Raw genomic sequence first — 25,195 nt, forward strand, 5'->3', positions numbered from 1 at the left:
GAATCGAACCTGGGACTCTTTCGTCCACAGGCCGACACTCTATCCATTGAGCCAAACTGACTAGGGCCGTGGTCAGCAAACTGTGGCTCTCGAGCCACATGCAGCTCTTTGGCCCCTTGAGTGTGGCTCCTCCTAAGCCTTAGGAGTACCCTAATTAAATTAATAACAATGTTCCTACCTATATAGTTTAAGTTTAAAAAATTTGGCTCTCAAAAGAAATTTCAATCGTTGTACTGTTGATATTTGGCTCTGTTGACTAATGAGTTTGCTGATCACTGGATTAGGGCAAAGGGACACTATTAATAATTAAGACAACAACAGGCATGATCCTGCCTCAACCAAGTTGTATCACCTTCTGAAGATGAATGTAGTGTGAATGGCTCCTTTTTTCTGGATTCAAATTCATGGATCCAATATTTCCTTTCATGGGAGAACTGATATACTGGGGTAAATTTGGATTTCAGGGATAGGAAACAGGATGAATATTACAACAGGGAATTGCTTGAAATGTGGCCAAGTCCCAGAATTTTTAGTGCTTTCCACCTATCTCCTATATGTTGAAGATAAGCCCAGTTATTACAACACACAGTAATGGGGAAAAAGCCCTCATTTCCTTAGAGATATTTGAGTTATGAGTTCTCTAGTAAATATAAAGCACTTTATTAGAACTATGGAAAGAGATTAACCAAATAAATTATATGCATATATGCACAGTCCATGCACACAGACAATAGTATAGTGAAGGTCTGGGGGGGCAGGGCCTGGGTGGAGGGGGATAGTAGAGGGAGATATGGGGGACATCTGTAATAATGTCAACAATAAAAATAAATTTTAAAAATATGTTTTGTAATATTATCTCCTAAACTGTAGCTTGCTGGCTTTTTGAAGAGCAAAAGGTTTTCATTTTTATGTGTCTAAAATATCAACTTTCATTTTTTTACTAGAGGCCTGGTGCATGAAATTCATGCATGGGTGAGGTCCCTATGCCTGGCCAGCGATCAAGGCCAATTGGGGCCTTCTGGCTGCCGGCTGGGGCCTTCCTGCTGGCTGGGGCCTGTCGGACAGGGGGAGGGACCACAGGAGGTTGGCCGGCCTCGGGAGGTTGGCTGTGGGAGCGCGCTGACCACCAGGGGGCAGCTCCTGCATTGAGCGTCTGCCTCCTGATGGTCAGTGCACATCATAGCAACCAATCTTTCTGGTCATTCCGGCATTCCAGTCACTTAGGCTTCTATATATACAGATAGATGCTTTTTGTGTCTTATCTAAATCACAAAAATTTTTCTTCTATATTTTCTTCTATAAGTTTTATAACTTGAGATTACACATATATATTCAGTATCCATTGAGTTAATCTTTGTATAATTTTCATAAACTGTGAGATAAGAATTATTGTTCAATTTTATTTATTTACCTATTTATTTGGATATGGATATCCAAGTTATCCAGCTAATTAGGTGAAAAGATTAATCTATGTGGCTGAATACTATGCCATTTTATGGATATACTATTTGTTGTTTAGCAATTCATTCATCCATCACTTGATTGACATTTGAATTGTTTCCACTTTTTAGATATTATGAATAATTCAGTTAGGAACATTTGTACAAGTGTTTGTGTGGTCCTATGTTTTCAATTTCCTTGGGTTATGCTTAGGAGTGGAATTGCTGGGTCATATGGTAACTCTTTTTAAATTCTTGAGGAACTGTCAAACTGTTTTTGTTTTTTTGTCAAATGGCTGCTCCATTTATATTCCCCCTAGCAATTTACTGGGGTTCTAATTTCCCCATATCCTAGGCAACACTTATTATTGTCTGTCTTTTTTATTATAGTCATCCTGGTAAATGTGAAGTGGTATCTCATTGTGGTTTATATATGTATTTCCCTAGTAACTAATTATATTGACCATCTTTTCAGACAGACACTTGCATATATTCTTTAAGATGTGTTTATTCAAATCTTTTGCTCATTTTTGAATTGGGTTCTTTGTCTATTGAGTTATAAGGATTTGGTACATATTTTAGATACTAGATCTCTATTAGATAATTGATTTGCAAATATTTTCACCTATTGTGTGGGTTGTCATGTCTAAGAAATCATTGCCTAATCCAAGGTCACCAAGATTAACAGCTATGTTTTCTTCCAAGACACTGATATTTTTAACTCTTACATTTAGAAAATTGATTTCTTTAGTTTATCCTACTTGGATGTATTGAGCTTCTTAGATGTGTAAATACTTTTCATCAAATTTGGAAAGTTTGAGCTATTATTTTTTCAAATATCTTTTTTCTTCTCTCTCTTCTCTTTTTTCACCTCCAGAATATCTAGTTTGGTTCTATTTTATAGTTTCTATCCTTTTATTTATGTTCATTTTTATGAGATATTGTTGTAATATTTTTCTTCTTAGATATGGTCCTTTAGCTCTTTGAACATATATAAAATAAGTGATTTAAGGCCTATGTCTAGTGAATCCAACATCTGGGTTTTCTTAGGGACAGTTTCTATTTACTGCTTTTTTTTCTGTATATGAGTCATAACTTATTATTTCTTTGCATATCTCACAGTTTTTGTTGAAAACTGAACATTTTAACTAATATAAGGTGGCAACTTTGGAAATCAGATATTTTTCCCTCATCAGGGTTGTTGTTTTGGTTGTTTGTTTGTTTGTTTAGAGATGTCTCTGAGTTAATTCTGTAAAGTCATTTTATCATGTGTGGTCACTGAAATAACTGTTTGGCTATCAGCCAATGACTGGACAGAGATGTCCTTAGATGCCTGCCAGACTTTGCCAAGGGACTCTGTATGTGTTTGGGCAATGCCTTCAAAATTCATCCGACTACATGTTAGCCTTCACTTCCTTTTACACAGTCTCCAGTTTAATTGTAGGTGAGACTATAGGGCCTTCTTAGATTTTTTCCAGAGCATGCACATGGCCCACACATGTGCACAGCTGTATACATGTGTGTAGCATTCTACATTCCCAAAAATATGTTGTAGCCATTCAGTGTCCCTTACAGATATATCATTCTATAGCTTTTCCTTTTAAGCTTTTGGCTAGTCTATTATTTACCCCAATTGTTATTGACCTCTTCAGTAATCAATAATTGCTTCTGGTTGTTTTGTGATATTTAAGAATGACCACTGATTGTTTTGTGAAAATGTCTCTGGGAAAAGGCTGTTTGTGCTAACCTTATTTAGTAGTGCTATAGTACACAGGTGATTATGTTCTCTGAAAATACAAATTGTTTTTCTTTTCAATTCTTATGCCTTACTGCACTGGCTATAAAACTTCAACTAGAATGTCAAATAGGTGTGGTACTAAAGACCATCTTTACTTTTATTCTTTCTGATCATGGGATAAGGAATTCAGTATTTCATCATTAAAGTTGATGCCCTCCATAGGATTTTTGTAGAAATTCTTTATTTAATTATGGAAGTTCTCTTCAATATTCAATCTGCTGAGAAATGTTTATATCAGCATGTTGAATTATTAAATTATTATTAAATGCCTTTTTGCATCTATTGAGTCAATCATGTGATTTTTTTTTCCATTTAGAACCTTAGTATGGTGAACTAAATTGATTTTAAGATGAACAGTAAAGCCATTTGATCCTGGAATATTATTTATAGAAAGACTTTTAACTATGCATTTGATTTATTTAATATATATGGAGCTATTCTAGCCATCTCTTTCTCTTTAACTGAACTTTGGTAGTATGTCACTTTTGTGAACTATTTCATTTAAATTTTGGACTGTCTTGTCATAAAGTTTTTTAAAATAATGGAGGACTCCACAGAGTTTCTCTTATAAGACTTATAACTACCTCATTGAATTAATAATTATACTAAGCATTTGAACACAAGAATAGACATGCTATCATCATATTGCCCAAGAGAACAATGATGCTATCACATGATGTATAGTCTCTGAAAAATTTCACTATACGTTCATGAGAAAATGAAAATTTGAAAGCCATGTGATGTCTTAAAATTATTGTGAAAATGGTTTTGTTTTCGCACAGCCACTTAAAGGATCTCAGGGACAATCAGGGTTGCATAATCTGAGGGCTGCTGTGTAATCCATCGATCTCAGACACTGTCATCACTGTTCATGAAGATATTTAGACAAGAGAGCTAGGAGAAATCCTGCCTTTATTTTGCTGCCTCAAAACCCATATCCAGTTTAACAATACATAGCCAAAATACAGGTATAAAAAAAATCACTAGTTTTAGTTGGTTTTAAGTTCAATATGAGTTAAGTGTGATGTGGCTACCACATTCCCCACCTCCCACCAATACTGTTTCCTGACTGTGGAAGTAGTTGGCAAATTTAGATGTGCAGTATAAACGGAAAAAATAACAATTTGCAAAAGATGTTACATTTCCGGTGATAAGGCCTTTTTTAGATTATAGTAGGCATCCTATATGGCAATTATATAGAGTGGAATTAGTATGTTTTAATCTAGGTAGAGTCACAGAGAAGAAGAAAAAGTTATCATCTGGATTCTTTGTTTCTACAACAACTTAAAATTGGTATTTTTGTTGCTATGATAAAAATATCTTAAGGGCTGATGTTAATAAAGCTATTCTGGTAACATATATGATTATTTTATTGTAAGACTCTATCATACTTTATTCATTTGACATACTGAGGTAGATAATTAGAATCTCTTTAGTTTTCTCCATTTAACTGCTGTTTAGGTTTCATTTATTTGCTTTCTCAACCACTGAGTGTTTTAATACCTATTTTTGAGAATCTAATATTGTATAAAATGAGAGAATCCTTGTATGCTAGCAGATTATAAAGGGTAATTTGAACCTTTGAACGTTTTTATTACTTTGAAATTTTATATGAAAGTTATTTTTACATGGTAAGCATTAATATTTATCAAATGAAAAATACATTATCTTCACGCAGGCTCCTGTGAATAAAAAAATGCTATGTTGTGGGAAGCCACCGCTTGCCAATACTGTCAGTGCACCACGGAATGCGGAAGGCTGATGGACCTTGGGCATTAGCAGGGCTGACACTAAGCACCTGATCATTGAGATAGTGGTGGCTCAAGGCAATTCCCTAACCTGATAGGCCTTTTACTGTTTACCAAACTTTACCTTTGATACACCTTGCTAAAGGGCAAATGTGTATTCAAGTAAATAAATGGCAGACCAGGCCAGAAGTCGGTGTGTGTCTTTAAGAAAGAGGCTCCACCTGGCCCCCCATGCCTTCTAAATTCATATTTCTTGTATAGCATTTTCATTTGTGTGTCGGCCCCTCCTTCAGAGCCTGAACCCTGCCATGCAGGTCACAGCACTATGTGATTCTCATTTAAATTCATATAATTCATAGTTGTACTGAAGGTATATTTCTAATATTTAACACAGGACATCAATAAGAAGCAGTTCTAAGGACCTAGCTTCTCTAGGGAAAACAAGAGCATCAGTGAGAGGCAATAAGGAAAAACCTAGTGTGACCTGTGTTTAAAACTATGACATTATTTTCTATTTCATTTGGCCCTACCCAAGAAGTATGGTGTGCAAATCATTACAATGAAATTCAGAGCTTTATGCTGGCAAACTCCGCAAGCTGTTACATACTACTTCATATCCTATATAATAAAAGGCTAATATGCAAATTGTCCCCTCGGGAGTTCGACCAGGAGTTCGATCGCTCGCTATGATGTGGCATGGAACATGGTGGGCAACCAGCGGCGGTGGCAGAGCACTGAGGGAGCAAAGGAAGCTGGGGGTGGGGAACCTGATCAGACTTTATTGCCAGCCAGGCCTAGGGACCCTACCTGTGCATGGATTTTGTACACCAGGCCTCTAGTTAAAAATAAAGCTATGAGAGTATCAGAATACCTCATTGTAACTTAAATGCATTATAAAATTAAGTTTTATCATATTGACCCTCTAGATTAGCTTATGCCTCCTCTAGATGGTCTATAAAGAACCAATTAAGACTATAAAAATCAAGTTTAGTGGGAACATAACATATAAATAAATCATAGTCTGATTCCACTGTAAATTCCTCTTTTCAAAATAGTCCTACATTAAAAGCATACCTAGGCAATAATGTAGAGTATGATAATTTTATATTATTTAAAGTTATTCTTAATGACAGTTTAATCCATCACTTATAATATCACTAAAGGCCATCCTAATACCGACAACCACTCCTGGTGATTTCCTCCCAAAACACAGATTAGCGATCATGATTTTAAAGCTTCTGAGATTTTTTTACTTTATAAAAATAACATTTTAACTTTTCAGGGCTCTTGGTATATATGCTAAGCACTTTTCAGATATTATTTACACTACATTTAGCAGCCATAGGGGAAAAATACTGTTTTTCTTCCATTTATAGATGTGGTTTAGATGAATGAAGTTACTTGACTAAGAGTAAACCCATGAACCTTTAACATGGATTTTAATCACTATAACACAAAGCCTATTTGTTACTATGGAGTTTGTTTATGTCATGAGAGTTTCAACATAGCAAACCTTTCAATATTAACTGAGATTCATTTATTGTAAAAGACTCAGAATGCTCAGATTTATAGGTTTATGCAGTTACATAGAACTTGTGGTATACTAAGAGATCCAAATGATACTAACACAATGTAGAATGAATGGATGAAAGAATGAATGAAATTCAGTAGCAGTTGATATTTTTCTGAGTGATGAGAAGTAAGAGTTCGAAGTATAGTAAACCTTCAAGAAAAATGCTGAGACAAAATGCTTATTTCTTAACCTTAGAGAAACACAACAATTGTAAAAATTATTAAATCACTAGGTATTTTAAATGCAAACTTGTGGTTTTAGAGGTCAGCATTTGATTAATTTATATTTTTTCCATAGTGCCAGTTATCTGAAAGTAAAGAAATCTGAAAAAAAGATTCATTTTTGATCAATTAAGGTTTTATTCCTCCAAATAAGTTTTATTCTAAAATTGGTAAATGTCAAAAATAAACAATGTTTAATATGGATAATTAATTGCATAATCTTAATGTGTATATGATCATAAGTCATTATAGATGGAAAAGATATAGTTAAAATAATTTTTTCAAACATTTTCTTTTGCATGTAGATTCTGATATCTTGAAGAAAAGTAGTTCTAGTTCATTAGTTAAATAAAGCATTATGTACTCCTCGTGTTTGTTTAGGAAAGTATCTCATGTGCTTCTAAATATAATTTAAATTAACTTTACTTTCATAGTAAAACTCAGCCTTCTCTCTTCTTTTATTTTAAGGTTTTTGGAAAAAAAATAGCACCTGATTTTCTCTTGAAATAAAAACGTTGATACAGAAAAAACATGCTTAACTCACCATATTGCACCTAGGCATATGGCTATACCATGGTGTAATTTACACCCTCTTTAAATTAGCATACCAGTGTAAGGGTAAAAAATGAAATTAAATAGGTTAATTGCCTGTGTCTCTGTTAAAATGATCTCTGTAGAAGTGTAAAGTAAAGCCAGGCACCAACATATAGTTTGAGGGCCAGGGTACTAACAGAGCAGTCTGTCAGCTCACAGAGCTGTGCATGCCCTCAGCGTTGGAGGCTGCATGGTGGCATTGAAGGGTGTACATTCTAAAGCCAGCCCATATGTGCAGTCACTCCCACTGCAATGATTGTTTGACTTGTCCAAACTGTTACCAGTGACATTCTGTATGGCTTATAAAAATGGTAATTTAACACATTTATGCAGCCCGTCAGTCCCAAGGTTGACTGACAAAGATTGCAGAGATTTTATTTACCTTAAATCCATATTTCCTAACTCAAGTGTGGCCAGAATTTTAAAGAAGCTATATAGCATGCAAACAGGCATCTCATAATTCCTTAGGGCCTACTTGTGGGAAACATGTCTAAATTCCAAGATGAAATCGCACATTCGTAAATCACTAAGCAGCAGTATGGGAGCTTGTGTGTTTTCCCTTTGAAGAGAGTTCGTCAGGTTGACCCACGGGACAAGGTGAATATATCCTCACTATCCCCATGGCAAGCAAAGCCAGGTGGCCCAGAGCACCCGCTCTGGTGTTCGTGTACCCGCTGCCCCTGGCTGTGGGAGACTCTTCAGCCTCTGAGTGCCTCAGTTTCCTCACCTGCAATGCAGATAAAAATAATGCTAACTCCAAGCGCTTGAAGGGCATGTTGTAAGGACAGAGTTCATACACAGAAAGTCTTGACTGGAACTGAACACATAGTAAATGTTACATAGGTGTTAGCTGTTGTTAAATAAGTTGGTACCTTCCCTCATTCTAACTGCCAGGGGGCAGACTATGCCTTGGGACAGAAGAAAATAAGGGAATGTTCTACCCAGGGAGCTGTAGGGGCTTGGATGGGGTCCTCTGGGTAATGCTGCGAGGAACGGCCGTAATCATCCTTTACAGGTGAAGGGATGCCTGGGCTTGAATACAAGTTTGTCACTTCCAAGCAGTATTTGCTTGGGGAAGCTATTTAACCACTGTGCGGCTCAGTTTCCCCTTCAGTGAAGTAGAAAAAAAATGCCCAGCTCTCCAGATTGCTGGGAAGATTAAATGGATTCCCACATATAAAGGGGTTAGGACATCAGCTGGGGCAGAGTAAATGTGAAGGTTGGCCATTGTTATCCAGACACTAGTGGAAGACAGAAATGGTTTCCTTGGTACTAAGTGGCAAGGAGTAGAGAGAAGTAAGGAATTAATAACGGGATAAAATAATTAAGGATAACAAGTATTCTCAGAAAGGCAGAGAATCCTACCTGATGGCAGAAAGGAGGACAAGATTGAGTGAGGGTGATTGGGAGTCTCAACTTTAAAATCTAGCCGGTTTGGCTCAGTGGATGGAGCATCGGCCTGTGGATTGAAGGGTCCCTGATTTGATTCCAGTCAAGGGCACATGCCTGGATTGCTGTCTTGACCCTCAGTAGGGGGCATGCAGAAGGCAGCCAATCAATGATTCTCTCTCATCATTGATGTTTTTCTCTCCCTTCCTCTCTGAGATCAATAAAAATATATTTTTAAAATCTCAATGGGTAATGAGCCCTAATATTAATGAACACACCTCTGTGTTTTTCCCTTTAACAAAGTAGCTCCAGACTTAAAGTTTATATTTTTAACCACGTTTCATATTTTTATCATCACCTGCTCATACAGTCACAAATATTTCCAAGATTATTAACATCCTTTGATATCTTGGAGATCTATAAAACTTTAAGAGACTAAAAGAGATTTAAGGAAATAGTAAGACTGAGACTCATCACAAAATGAGATTAGTCTCCACTTTACCAGCCGTCACAGAACAGTAATGTCATCTCAGTGCTGAGATATGAAGGTGCTACTTAGATGGCGATAGTTCAAAGAAGACAGAAGGCCCTACGGCACTCCATCACACATATCCATTCACACAAACTAATGCCTTCCTAGTTAGAGATTAGTCAAATCAAACATACTGTATTTTCTACTTTAGAGCATCTTGAAATCCTGAACACTTGGGGTGGAAAGTGAATGATAATTATTCAACAGGAGCATTTAAAGCAAAGTACTTACCAAGGACAACATCAACAGTAGTGTCAGGTGACCAAAAACAAAAAGCCTCCTAAAATAGTTACTACAGCCCGAAGAAAACACATGGCATTAAGACCCAGCAGTAGTGAAATCATCCAGTGCTTGTTAGAAGTGTAGGCTCTCAGATTTACTAAGTTAGAACTTATAGTCTGATCAAATCCATAGGTGATTTTTTTGTATGTGCAAGTTTGAGGTGCATTAATATAGAACAGTGTTTCTCATTACATGATCCACATCAGAATCATCTAAGATATATAAGAAATAATCATGCCCAGGGTTTACTTAATTAGTCTTGAGTGAGACACCAGCATCAGTGTTGCTTTCAGATTTCTCAGGTAGTTCTATTGTGCAGCAAGTGTTAAAAACAACTGATCTAAATAAACAAAATGAGTATCAAGAAACTAAACAATTTTGTTTGAAAATAAGTAAAATCTCTTTTCTGTAAAAACTGAAGTTATCATATGAGATATTGACCTTTAAACAAAATTGAGAAAGACATATTTATCACACAGAGCAAACTTCCTGCTCATCACTAAGGCAACAATCCTATATAATAACAGAGGAATATGCTAATTACCATTATGTCCTGAGGCATAATGACCAAGGGCATCATGACCAGATCACAGATCAGCAGGAGGGTGGGCCAGAGAGGTACAAGTGGGCTGCAGAAAGCTACAGGAGGGGGCAGGGCAGCAAGCTTTGGCGGGGAGGGGGGAGCTGCAGGAGGGCAGCAGAAACCTACTGGCTACAAGCAGGCAGCAAGCAAGTGGGAGGCGGAGAGCTACAGGAGAGAGCTGGGCAACAAGCTATGAGGGGGGCAGGGGGAAGCTACAGGAGGGCGGCAGCGACCTACTGGCGCACAGATTCATACACAGGGCTACTAGTCTAGTATAAGGGGGATGGATATGTGGAAGAAGGAATTGATCAGGAACACCAAAGCAAGACTTGGTGCACAAAAAGGAAGACACATGGATAAAGCTGTGTTTTCATAGTCAATGATCAAAGTGCATAGAAATAGAATGTGGAACTACCTAAGCATTTTAGTGATAGGGAACATATAATTACTCTAGTCTGGAATAGCCAAAATTAAAACCAGATATGAGATCCAAAGGTAAAGAAGAGCAAAAATGGAAAGCAGTTGGTCAAAAAAGAAAAATGGTCAGGAGCCAAAATATGTATGAGTTCTAGATTTTCTGTTTAAACGGCTAGTCTTGACAATGCATCTTCATCCCTATATTTTGAGCTATTTTGTCTTCTAGTTCCTTCATGTGCTAAGACAAATTCTAACTGTAAATATCTCAGAACCCACAGAAATAGTCATTGCAGTGATTGCACTAATTTGGAGCACAGAGGGTGGGGTTGGGAACACCAAAGTTAGTCATTCTTCATTTCATTAACTGACAGGAGCCTGGGTGTTCTCCCTTCAGAGCTTGTGAAAGGGCACTCATAATGCTCATCACTGCAACACTAGACATTATATATGCATGACATACATGATAAGTAAGGGGTAAATGGTGGAAATGAGTATTTTAGATAAATATTGCCCAGTTGGCTAGACAGATACGATTTTATAAATTCTGGAGTGCTTAGGTAATGACTTGCAGATAGGCAGAAAGAAAGAAATGTCTTCATTGTGACTGACTATTGATGGCTTCACATATTTACAAAGTGGTAATTAAAAGTAAATAAAAACTAACAAATAATATAATGAATGTTCAAGGATCCACATAATTTATAAATGAATTCTTAGCAAAGTAATAGGCAATGACTCTTTCGTAGTCGTCTTAAACATATATCAAAATTTATCTTTTGTTTTATTTCTATACTCATATGAATTTTCATGTATTTATGGGGCCCACATTTGTGAGACAAAGACTAAGGGTGGTGAGACATCCTCTTTCGTTAATGAATGTCTGAAATATTTACAAAACTATTTATTTAAAAAAAAAAGTGTTTGCAGTGCTGTATTCTGTATTTGCCATCATCTAAAGATATCACAGACTTCCCTAATAATTTTCACATGGGGTCAGAAGCATTGTTGATACAGGCCAATACTGTGTCTTCTCTAGCCCCAGGAAGTAGTCTGCTAAGTTCACAATTATAACATGGAAATAGTAAGGAAAATTCTGAAATATCAAAGGCTTTTTAGGTAATCCATTCTGAGTGAGTCACTGAAAAAGCTACTTTTTTTCCTGGAAGCTGGTTTAATACCTAGTGGTGAATAAATTAAACTTAAATCTTATAGAGTTTGAAAATATTTTAACTTAAATTTTTATCTATTTTAAGAATCACAATATTAGCAGAAATAAAAAATATTTGAAAATTACTTGAGCAATGTTTGGAAATCTTACTAAAACTCCTAAGCAGCCCAGGCAATTATAGTTAGACTTCGTATTAGAAACCGAATTCTATGTGACCATTTTACAGAATAGAAAATATTTAATTTGTAGGGTCCTTTTTACAACAGTAATCCTAAAAATACTGTCTATTTCTGCAAAGTATGTGTGATTGTATAAAATAAGATATTTCTGATTTTGGTCAAACTTGACTCCTCTCAATAAACAAATCTACATTAATTTCTCTCTCTCTCTCTCTCTCTCTCTCTCACACACACACACACACACACACACACACACTTTGGATGAGAATGAAACCCTTCCTGCCCTACCTTTCCATTCTTTCTCCCCTTCCTTCTTCTGATACTTTAACTTTTTCAGTGAAATGCGTTTTTAAACTACGACTTTTTGAACCCCTCATCTAACATATTCATACCAACATATTTCTCCTCCTCATACTAGTAAGTCTCAGCTTAAACCCGCAAAGTCAACTCTTCATACAGCAATGGCAAACCAGAAATTAAATTGGTACGGGAAGGTTTTCTTTCAGAGTCAGATGGGAATTGCATAGTCTGTTCATTTGGTTGTACAGTAACACCTCTAGGACTTGTTTGCTACTTTCAGAGGAAAGATTTAGATTTGGATATAAATGTTCCCAATCATTGAAGGGAATGCTGTGGTTGCTGTAGGCTGTGTAACACTCTATTATTCTAATGAAACACTTCTAAATTTACTTCAGAATCTGGAAGACTAGGTGGCCCTCCCATGTTCAGTAAACTGTAACTTAAGTTGGTCTGTAGCTGTGAGGGTATATTTATTTGAAAAACAAATGATAATCCAAACAACAACAAAAAGTTTATAATGAAAGAGAGAAATATAGTCAAAGTCCTAGAGAAAACCAAAAGAGATATGAACATTAATAAACAAAAGTTACTTAGTTCAAAACCAAACAACAAATAAAGAGGATTTCATAGAAATTGGTAGAGAGGGGAAACAGGAAAATGAAGTTGATGTGGTGAGGATATTGGATGATGTGAATGTAATTACTGGAGGGAATCGCAGAAGGAAGTTTCTGCTTTATTCTGCTCTAAAATAAGTTGGACTTTACCCGTTAGTATGTTTTCTGTCATGAATCCAATGCCCTATCCATCAAAAACCATATCTCCTCATTTCAATTATGAATCTATTATTTTAATACTTTTTGATGTGATAAGATGAAGTCCAAGATTTATAAATTTTTCAAAGAGGTCTATTCCTTGAGTCTTAGTCATTTTTCATCTCAAAATTCTAATAATATACTAACCACTATTTTGTGTTGTTCAAAAGTATCGTGGCATTACCCTGAAGTGAAACAGCTTTTACTTCCATATATTTTTTATTTGGACATTTTGGAGGTTTTAAAACATGGCACTCCTCCTAATCCAGAGTAAAGACCAACTCCCTGCTAAGCCTGCCCAAATTGCAGATTTATGAGCCAAACAACAAATCATTCTTTTAAAAATTGTTTTCATTTTTTTAGAAAGGGGGTGGGAGGGAGAGATAGAGAAACATCGATATGAGAGAGAAACATTGTTCAGCTGCCTCCTGCACATTCCCTACTGGGGATCGAGTCCAAAGCCCAGGCATGTTCCCTGACCAGGAATAGAACCAGGCATGGGATAACGCTCAACCCACTGAGCCACATCAGCCAGGGCAAACCATTATTGTTTTAAGTCACCGTGTTTTGGGATGGTTTGTTTCATAGTAATCAATAACTGATACAGACTGTGTTACCTAGAAAGGGGTGGGTGGCAGTATTCCATAAGAAAAAAACAACATATGTTATTGGTTTGGGGCTGGGCTTTAGGTGGAAACCAAAGAGCCTTGAGATGAGTGTTCGTAAAATAATCCAAAGGCCCCTGAGGAGGTTGGTGAGGGTTTTAAGGAAAATAAAGGACGCGTTATTGAGAGCTGGAAGAAAGGGGACGTTTATTAGACAGAGGTGGAAATGTTGGCAACCTAGGTCCTGCAGTCAATGTGGAACAGGAAATGAACCTAATAAACTCAACCATCTAGGACAATATTGAAAATCCCACATAGCTGCTGCTTGCCAGGTATGATAAAAATGCAAGAGAAGAGAGGGTGCAAGGTGAGGAAATGCAGTGCTACATTTAAAGGAGCCAGAATTTGCTAAGTTAAAATAAAGCACTTTCTCTTTCCAAGTCTTGCCATGTGACAAAAAAAAAAAATGATAAATACTCTGATGCCCCAAATCTAATTCTGTGTAGGACTATAACATTGTTTTTAATGTCTCAGAAAGATTGTTGGTAACTCAGAAACCTTCAGAGGAAGGGCATGTCTTGCAAATCCTCTCCTCTTCACAGTGGGGCTTCTACCAGTCTTAAAGCTGTTGTCTCACAGAAGCTCTGGGGGGAGCCTGGGGTAGGGAAGAACTTCCTAAAAAGAACAGGTGGTCGTGGCTTTTGCCTGCAAGAGGGGAACCTAATTACACTTATGGAAAGTTCACTCAATTTTTAAGAGAATTGTTCTGATATAACAACTCTAGCTTTGGGTTCCTCACTCTCATGGGCAGGAAGCTGGTTGAGAAGGATTCAGAGGGCAGAACCTGAGTCCAGAGAGCAGAGACAAGAACCACAGAGAACAATTCCTGGTGAGCAGCACGGAGGCTTCACCATCAAAAGCCTAAAGAATAGAAATGGCCCAGCTAGAGTTCACAATTGTGAGGTACCAGAGACTTCTGTGCGCCTCCAGTCACTCCCTTTTTAATGAGAACGTCATTGGCAATTACCTTACACCTGTCTGTTCCCGTGCGCTTGGCCACAGGTGTTATGGGCAACATAACTTGCTGTTTTGTTCCTAGGTCTTCAGATTAGCAGAACCACAGTCTTAAAGAGCTCCCTCCGAGGAACCAACCCTAAGGACCCGCACCTGGATGTTTAGTTAATGAGACTCTGGGCTTTGAGCCTGAAACCAATTCTGTAAAGGGATAAGGTGTTCTAGGCTTTCAAGAGGGCAAGCTTATGTACATGCGGAGAGAATGTCAATAATGTGTGGCCAGAGGGCATACTGTGGCCGTTGAAAAGCAGGGCTCCATAGTGCTTGGGCATTCCTCCCATGGAGAAGGAGGCTTTTGCTCTTTGTCCTTAAAGTCAAGCTCTTTGACAGCTTGACTCAGAGTATTATTCTGGACCCAGGGCTTAAACAGCTGAGTTCCATTTCTTGAATTTTGTGATTGCCCCTGGAAAATAGCCATCATGTGTGACGAGGGGCTTGGGTGGGGCCCTGGAGAAGCCCATATAAGAGAGGGCCAAGCCATCAGTCAGCACCAATTTGCAAGCCTGGTGAGGAGCTACTTTGGAAGGAGAGCCTGCCCTCCAGTGTGGAGGAGTGAGGAACTGGTCTCGCTGAGTCCTGCTCGAATTGCATATGAGTGAGTGAAAGAACTGATTCATGTTGTTGTTTGTAAGCTCTGCGGTGGCTTGTTTTGCTGGGTTAAAAAACAAAATTCTGGGTAAATTTGAAATGTACTTGGCTTTATTAAGTGATTCCAGAATCAGGCAGAGGGTATCCCATGTAGCAAGTAGAAGGGTGCTCCACGGTACAAAATAGAAGGTTTTTACAGGAAGAAAAGTGGGGCAAGGGGGCTATTGACAAAAGGAAAGAAGGATTATTTGGGGACCTGGTGGTTTTTACTTTGGGGAAGGAGAAGAAGAAGGGTTTTTATCACTCAGCTTGCCTCTTCTTTCTATGGGGGATGGAGAAGGCTCACATGGCAAATTACCTTACTGGTTGGTTAAGACTGTTTCTTGCCCTTGTCGGACGGCTCGGTTGGTTGGAGTGTGGTCCCAAACACCAGAAGGTTGCAGGTTTGATTCACGGTCAGGGCACATATCTAGGTTGTGGGTTCAATCCCTGGTTGGTAGCATAAGGGAAATAACCAATTGATGCTTTTCTCTCTCTCTCTCTCTCCCTTTCTCTCTCCCTCTCCCCCTCCTTTTGTCTCTCTCTAAAGTCACTAAAAAACATCCTCGGGTGAAGATTTAAAAAAACGAACGCCTAAGTTCTTGGAGTGGTTGAAACTGCAATTAGATCTGGTATAAAGTCTCGGTTTGGTATCATGGGCTTTTAGCACAAGTGTTGTGATTTTGGGCCCGTAGTTTTCATTTTAGCAGCCAGAATAGATAACTGGTACAAATTTACTGTTGCCAGCAAAAACGAAATGATCCTTCACTTCTATAAATTTATATATTTTTCTTACATAATTCTTAAACCCCAAGTGCTTTCTAAAGATTTCTCTGCTAATTTCCCTGCTAATTGGCACGTTATGCCAATATAAATCTATTGCAGTACATTATTTCTATCGACTCCTTACAGTAGCTTAGGAGAGGGCTCTATTATAGACAATAATTAATATTCACACAAAAATTAAGCTCCTATTGAGGGTGAGTATTAATTTATGGGGTTCAGATGTCTCTCTCTCTTTTCCTCCATTTATTATTAGGACCTGTCTAATGCTGTTATGGCAGCTGCTGAGTCTAAAATGAACAGGACCTACATAATATCCCAATGCAAGTCTGTAGGTCTGCATGTTGCTGTAGAACAAGGAGGAGCTGATGTTCAGGTTCAAAGGCTGTTGGGCAAGAGAATCCTCTTACGGGAGGGAGGATCATCCTTTTGCTCTATTCAGTCTTTCAGTTATAAGGGCAATTGCTTTACTCAGGCTATTAATATACATGCTAGTCTTGTCTAAACGCACTCTCATAGGAACACCCAGAATAATGTTCCATCAAACATCCGGGCACTCTATGGCCCACTTAAGTTGAGCCATAAAATTAATCATCCAAGTAAGTATTTAGAACAAATATATTTATTAAATATGCTGGGGATAGAGACCCTCCTATACCCCAGGATTCTGTCATTGTCCAATTCCTATTCTTTTTTCCACTCCTACCATTGAAAAAAAAATTTCATGTTTTCATACCCTTGGACAGTGGTCGGCAAACTGCGGCTCGCGAGCCACATGCGGCTCTTTGGCCCCTTGAGTGTGGCTCTTCCACAAAATATTGACTTCTGCGCATGGGCCACGAAGTTTCAATTGCACTGTATATGCGCACCCGCACATGGTATTTTTTGGTATTTTGTGGAAGAGCCACATTCAAGGGGCCAAAGAGCCGCATGTGGCTCGCGAGCCGCAGTTTGCCGACCACGGCACTAGGAGAAATATCACCATTTAAACTAATTTCTATGTGTGCCTTACATTTCATTCTGTCCTTGAAAACACCCAATCACCATAGGCTTGTGTTACAGGCATCCCTTGTTTCATTATGCTTTGCTTTATTGCACTTAGCAGGTGTTGCATTCTTATTTTTTTACAAATTGGAGGCACAACCCTCCACCAGCAAAAGGATTGAGTAGGACTTTATTGTGAATCTCACTTTATTACAATGGTCTGGAGCTGAACTCGCCATAACTCCAAGGTATGCCTGTACTTCTCCCACTGGAAGTCTTTACTTGGATAACCCACTGCTTTGTAATTACATAAACATACGAGGTATAATTTGAAAAAAATTACTTTATGTGCATTTAACATAAATTGTTCATTAAAAACTCCTGGTGTCAGAGAATATTCTCAATTACTTTAATTTATAGTAGAGAATATCATGGCTAAACAGAAGAAAAATATTGGTAGCATAATCAACTATAAATTGTTCCACAAATTCCTTCATATTATGTGCCTAACTGTGTTCCCTAAAAATGTGTATGTTGAAGCTCTAAACCCCCAAAATACCTCAGAATATACTTATATTTGGAGAATAAATTAAATTTGCTTTTAAAGAGGTAATTAAGGGTAAGTGAGGTCATGTGTGGGCCCTAATCCACTATGACTGGTGTCATGAAGAGAGGAAGAGACACCTGGGATGTGGGTGCCACAGTAAAGGACTTAAGGACACAGTGCCCATTTGCAAGTCAAGGAGAGAGGCCGGAAGAGAAGTCAAAACCACTGAAGTGAGTAACCTTAACCTATAATGTGCATATTTTCTAAAAACACAAAGACCAGTGTCCATGAAATATGGCCCCTTATCATGTAGAAACAGAATGTTAATTGGATGCCAGAATGAAGGCAAAAGGAAGCAGATTCTCCTACCCTTTTATATTTAAGATAGCAACACACAGAAGAAATATTCATACCTGAATCTGTAATTGTGTTTGCTCATCAGGTGGACTATTACATGTATAAAATCGCAAAGGAAAAATCTTTGTAAGAGTCACAGCCACTTATATAGGTCTGCCTATACCCTCTGTCCCCTTCTCTTCATCTCTCAGTGTGCTTGAGACATAGTTGAGCAGCAGTGACTACCAGTATACGTAGCCAACTGACTTGGTTGTCTTGGTTAATCTTGAGTAATCATAGCCAAAAAATCTTTTGCATGTCCTACTTATGACACTGGCTTACTCACTGGTATTCTGCGTGAGAAGAAAGCATGTACTGTTTATAGAGGCTCTTCCAAGGTTGTCTCTTCCTTACTTTTTCACGTGTTCATGTTAATAGTTGTGATTCATCTTTAGACTCAAACAAACACAGGGTAAATATGTCAATAATACATTTCATTAAAAATAAAATCGTATACTACTCTAACCAGTGGTCGGCAAACTCATTAGTCAACAGAGCCAAATATCAACAGTACAATTGAAATTTCTTTTGAGAGCCAAATTTTTTAAACTTAAACTATATAGGTAGGTACATTGTTATTAACTTAATTAGGGTACTCCTAAGGCTTAGGAAGAGCCACACTCAAGGGGCCAAAGAGCCGCATGTGGCTCGCGAGCCGCAGTTTGCCGACCACGGCACCTGTTGGAGCTAGTTAAAATAATTCTTTGAGCCTTTAATCTAGAAAAGTATGTTACAGGCACAAAATTGGAGTTGTTAGTTAAACGAAGGACAAATTATACCAACTGTAGGTTACATTAAATTTGTTTTGGCAAAATATAAAATATGGTGTTTAAATTTACTTAGATCCAAATGATTTTTTAAAAACAATTTAAAAATATCCCTAAAGCCATTTTCAAAAAGTCTTTGTGATTGTGAGAAAACAAAAAGAGAGATTAAGTTAAAGTGATTAGATCCCTACGTTTGGGCAGAGTAGAAGTTCATTCGATCCCATCAAAGGCAGTGCAGATACAACATAAAGGGAATCAAATATGAAGATATTTAATTACTTTAAAATAACTTACATAGTTTTGCATTAAGGTTAGAAAATCTTAAAATAAAAATCCGTATATTTATGTAAAAGTAACAGATTTAAAATGTTTCGTCATTGTTGTTTAAATATTTTTATTTTAAAAAAAAATTAAAGACCTTCATGGCACAACTTCTTCCCAGCACAGTTATATTTTAGTGATACCAATTACAATACAACTACAACCAATAAATCAAGGGGGAGAGGAGGGACTTCTGACTTCAAACTTAAAAAAAAAAAAAAAAAAGGAAGGGGAAGCCCACTTCAAACAGTTAAAAAAACAAACAAAACAAAAAAACTTTCAGAGTAATTGCCACAACTGTCTTCTATTGGCATTCCATTTCTGCAATCTGATCAATGCAGACACAGGTAGGGCTGAGAAATAGTGTCCCAATACAAGGTATACAGATGAGGTAATTTACAACAAAGAAGTTGTTACTCTGAAAACCCTTGCCCCTCACTCACTCAATTGGGTCTTTTACTCATGCTTTTGCAAACTCCTTAGTTAGCTTTTAAACATTTTTATTTCTTTTAAAAGGCTCTTGGGTGACATTTCAGAGTCCTCTGCATTTACATTCAGTTCCTTGCAAGGTCTGATGGGTGTTAGGAGGTTCAGCTGTCTGAAGCTTCCCACACCAGCCTTTGCTACACCTAGATTCTCTGAGCTACAAGGGTAGGATGTGAAGTCTTGATTTATAACCACCCTCCTCCCCACCTGAACATATTAATCATAAGTGTCCTGTTCAAATCACAATGCAGTGCAAACGTAATCACAAATTGCATCTCTGGCATATCCGGTGCTTTTAGCTTCTGCACAAATTCAGCACGGTAACCTACGCAGCATTCTAGGGCATAAAAGGGTCAAGAACAATAAGCATCCACTGTAAGTGGCCACAAGAAAGAAAACCACCTGCCACACAGAGTGTTCTCCCTATAAAAGGATGCTTTAGCCTTCTCTAATGTTCACCATTATACTCACTAAAGCCATCCCCTTCATAAAGTAAGTTACTCCAGCAAAGATGGGTTACAAAGTTAGATAAGTTCATTCAACTCCTCAAATACTTACATTTGTCTATGACACCCACATGAGAAAGGCTTATGGGGAACTAAGACTTCAGGCCTTAAAATATGTTGGAAGAATTTTTCTTAGTCCCCACAAGCAGCTACTGTAATTAACAGGAGAAACTCTAGAACTGATGGTTTTGCTATTGGGCTTAAAAAACTAGGCTTCCTTAGTGAAGCACCTGATAGACTTAGGTGGTTGCATTACAGTGGAAAATCCACTTTACATACACACATACACACATACACACACACACACTGCTGACTTTCCCATCCCCAACCCCTGCACTGCTGAGGCACAAAATGAATTTGATGGCAAAGGACCCTTAATCCCCAGAGACGCTTTGGCTTGTGGTGCTTTTTTAAGGCCTCTCTGCCCTGCCCGGTACCCTGGTTAGAATGAGGGGCTATACAACTGGTGGCCTTTGAGAAGCCTCCACGGTACGGGGCTGCAGGCCCCTCGGTTGTGAACGTGGAGAGAAGACAAACCTGGCAGATTAAAGAGGAACTGGATGGAAAAGAGCACAGAACACTGATAGAAACTTAGGTTCTAGAGAGCATTTAAAGCTGAAAACATTAAGAAAGGACTATGTAAAACCTTCACATGGGAGTAAAATAAATTTCATTTACAAAAAGTGGGCAGACAGCAATATATAGAGAAAGTTTAAAGGAATAAAGACCCATCAAGAGGTTGAAACAATAACAACATAAATAATATTACCTTATTTACTGAATTTTAGACACCCTCTATTGAAAGATGCATAATTGTGCATTGATTATTCTAGAATGAGGAGAAAAACTCTGGCATGTACTCTGTGACATACTCTCTATACATATAAAAGCCTACACGACCGGCTGACCATTTGACCGTTTGCTATGACACACACTGACCACCAGGGGGCAGATGTTCAATGTACAGGCATGGAAACATGGAACAGACTGATGAATCTAAGAGGGAAGGGGGAAAAAGGGGAAGGTGGGAAGAGATTAACCAAAGATCTTATATGTATACTAGAGGCCTGGTGCATGGATTCATGCACCAGTGGTGTCCCTTGGCCTGGCCTGCGGGGATCGGACCAAAACCTGCAGTCCCACATCCCCGAGGGGTCCTGGATTGCAAGAGCGTGCAGGCCAGGCCAAGGGACCCCTCTAGTGCACAAATCCATGCACCAGGCCTCTAGTTGATGATAAACCACAGTCTGATTTCTAAGATGTTTAAATGTGAAAAAAGTATATCATGTAATAGATGACTACAATATCTATTATTTAGTGAGTGGTTTTCCTTGTTAGAACGTGTGCTAAATGTTTACATTAACTCACAAAGTCTCCATGGACAATTAGTATTTCAGGTATTATACTTCCATTTCTACAAAATCAGAAAACCAAAGCTTAGAAAAGTTAGGCAACCTGCCCTTGGCTATACAGTAGAAAGAAAGAGAGTCAGGATTTGTACTGAAATCGTGTCTGACTTTTTTTTATTGGTAGGAAATGATGAGTGACTGACAACCATTAGAGAGCAAGAGAACTTTGGGTATTAACATAATTTATGTCATAGATATAAGAAAACTTTATGAATGAATCTAACAGCTAAAGTAAAAAAATGCTGCTTCCAAGTTTTCAAAGACAGGGAACTAAAGCTACAGAGGTTATCATGGCAGTAACGGGGAGATTCAGAAGGGTAACTGGTTGCAGGCAAATGATATTTGTTTAGGAAAGGTTGAGCTTCCAATGTCAGGGTAATAAAATTGTGTCACCATTTAGTTTTGCAGAAATGGGACTGAAGCAGAAGTGCAAAATCAGGGAGTGGAATGTAAAGTATTACTTAACACTATGGGAGGACATCCTATATAATAAAAGCATAATATGCAAATTGACAGAACGGCAGAATGACCAGTCAGCAGGGGGGTGGGGCTGGTGAGCAGGTAGTGCCAGGCTAGCCAAGGCATGTGCCAGCGGGCAGAGGGAGGGAATGGAGGGGCAATCGGGGCGGGGGAGGGGGTGGGCAGGGCTGGCCGCTTGCCAGCCGGCCCATCCCCTGATCTGCCCACCTGGTTGCCTCCCACAGAGGGAGGCCACACTGCAGCTTAGGCCCGCTCCCCGTGGGGTGGAGGGGGCGGGGAAGAGCGGGCCTAAGCTGTCAGTAGGACATCCCCTGAGAGCTCCTGGACTGTAAGAGGATGCAGGCCAGGCTGAGGGACATCCCCCGCCCCCCTGAGTGCACAAATTTTCATGCACCGGGCCTCTAATAGCATATATATATGTAAGGAGAAGAGTGGGAACATAGATCCATATTAGGGTTAAAACCACAGTTATGGAGCAAAAGGAAAAGTGGCAGCTATGAAGAAAGGGAAACTAGCAGAAAAGAGCAGGACAAGAATAATAGAGGCTTGAAGATCAAGAGAGTCTAAAGAATTGGAGAGATTTAATAAACACAAATTAAGAAAAGGTTATTGAATTTGGGTAGGCAGGTGGTGGCATTAAGAGAATAATTCCAGGAGTAGGGTGGTTCCAGGAGGCAGACAGGCGGGAGATTACATGTAAATGAGTAGAAGCTGTGGCACAGGTGTAGGTCACACATTTCAGGGACTGACATTAAAAGAAAGAGAAATGGAATGTTAGCATGGCAGTCAGGGGAAGGAGCAATTTAAAATGTCAGCAAAGGAGGCACGGGTAACAAGAAAGAATCGAATGCAGAAATCAAGTGAAAACTGCCCATTGAGGGCAGTTTGAGAGGTTTGCTAGACAGAGTTCTCCCATCCACTGAACAGTATTTTATTGAGTAACTATTGGGAATAGCACTGGGAAGACTAGGGTTCCAAAAACAACGAAAGCATAATTCCCACCCTCAGGTTCTCAGTTTAGAGAGGAAGACTAAACAAGACTAGAGCCAGTAATACGAATATTAAAAGTAAATGTAGCAGGCAAAGGAAACACAAAAGGGTCAGACTGGGGACAGCAAAGCTCAAATAGAAGGGATGTCCATTTATCTTTGGCTCTTGGGGCAATGTCATTTTTCAGTATGAAAAAAGTAAGTGCAATACAAAGTAGAAATTTGAGGTGTAGGATAGGTGGTTCAGGCCTCTACAGGTTTGCAGGGTTAGCTTGAGGGTGAGGAAGCAGATGTTGTAAAGGGTCACGTTATCCATACAGTAGATCTCATGGGTATTCTCAACCAGTTGCTGGACAGAGAGGGTAGCGTTGTAGGGCTCAACCACAGTGTCGGACATTTAGGTGAGGGCACCGCACTGAGGCGTTCATGATGTGTTCACTGATGCTGCTGATGAGCTTGTGCCCGGCCCAGCCAGTGGGTCAGCTAGAAGCCTGCAGGCAGTCGCGCTCTCGGCCTCCTTCCTCACCACACTCAGGACTGAGTCACACGGCTTGGCTCCCTAGGTATAGTGGCCCTTGGCCCAGTTGTTGCCTCCCCCAGAACGACCAAAAACAAAGTCGTCTAGTCAGGTGATCTGGCCAAAATGACCTGAGCGAACTGAGTCTGTGGTCCCAGGGTCTAGATGCGCCAAGATAACACGAGGAACATATTTCCCACCAGGGGGGATACACGGAGATGCTGCCCAGCCACAGGCCACTGTCCTCGCGATAGGTGCGGTGAGGTCGATGCCATGTCCGTTACTGATCACCTCCCTGAACTTGGCACTGATTTGGTTGCCACACTGTCCGGTCTGGGTGTGCGCAATTTCCCTCCGGGTTCAAATTTAAACTTTCTTGCTTGCCTCCAGGTGTGTATATGGTAAGAAAATATGCAATTTCTATTTTTTTTTTTTTTTTTTTTGCTGCTGGTAGCAGGCTGGTAGGATGGGGCATGCCCTGAAATCTGGAGCAGTGAGGTCTGAGCGTGGCAGCAAGAAGATTCTGGAAGCGAAATTGAGTTTTTAAATCTAAGTGTGCAGAGGGCAGAGGGACAATGAGAAAGAGCCAAAACCTAAGGGAGAGCTTAGCTGTTTTAGAATGCTGTAAGTAGTTGAATGTGGCATGTGTCTCAAATGAGGAGATTAATGATGAGAGATGCGGCTGAGGTTACTGGGATCACGCCAAGGTGGTGACATGTAGCTGACGTTTAGCTATGTGCTATTTAATAATCAGGTGGCATACACACGTTGAGAAAACACTTATGGGAACTTTAAACTGAAATATACTCTCATGACTTAAATCTCAATAGAAAATCTCAATTGATTTTTTTTCCATAAAGGCCCATTTTAAATATTTTTATAAAATAAATCCTGTGTTGAGTTTTAGTTTCCTGTGCCTGTTATAAGAAATTATCACAGAGTGGCTTAAGACAGCACATTTATTATCTTACATTTCTGAAGGTCAGAGTATGAAATTGGACTCACTGAGCTGAAATCAGTGTTGATGGGGCTGTCCTTCTTTCTGGAGACTTTAGAGGAGAATCCATTTTCTGGTCTTTGCTAGCTTCTAGAGGCCACTACCATTCTTTCATTCATGTGCATTCCTGAATCTATGAAGCCAACAATATTGGGTAAATCTGCTGCTGCTATCACCCCTAGTTCACGTTCCCCTGCCTCCCTCTCCTAATTATAAGAACCCACCAGCCAACGCAGGGCAATCTCCCCATCCCAAGGTGGTGGACACATTTAACTCCATCTGCACTCTTAATTCCTCAGTTTCTGGGGACTAGAACATGGGCATCTTTGGGAGGACATTATTCTGCCTACCACACATAGGTATAGCGTCTGACAAAAAAAGGTCTTAAAAATGGTAAGACAGTTTACAGTGGGAAAGACCAGTAATATGCTAAGAAGCATTCAGTGAACGTTTGCTATTTGCACAGAGATTTACTACAGCTTATATCATATTCTAAAATAACAGGAGTCTTAGTATCCCCTAAAAGACCTAAAGGAAACAAAACATACTAATACGAAACAAAATAAGGTAACACAGCAAGTGAAGGTAGTATAGTAAAATTTGAATATATAAGTATGGAGAACATTTAATTTGATTACTTTTTTTAAAGTTAAGAAGATAAATTTTACCCCA

The sequence above is a fragment of the Myotis yumanensis genome, unplaced genomic scaffold, assembly GCF_028538775.1.
Source record: "Myotis yumanensis isolate MYYU_CA2020_CCGP unplaced genomic scaffold, mMyoYum1.0.hap1 SCAF_5, whole genome shotgun sequence".
Taxonomy (NCBI): domain Eukaryota; kingdom Metazoa; phylum Chordata; class Mammalia; order Chiroptera; family Vespertilionidae; genus Myotis; species Myotis yumanensis.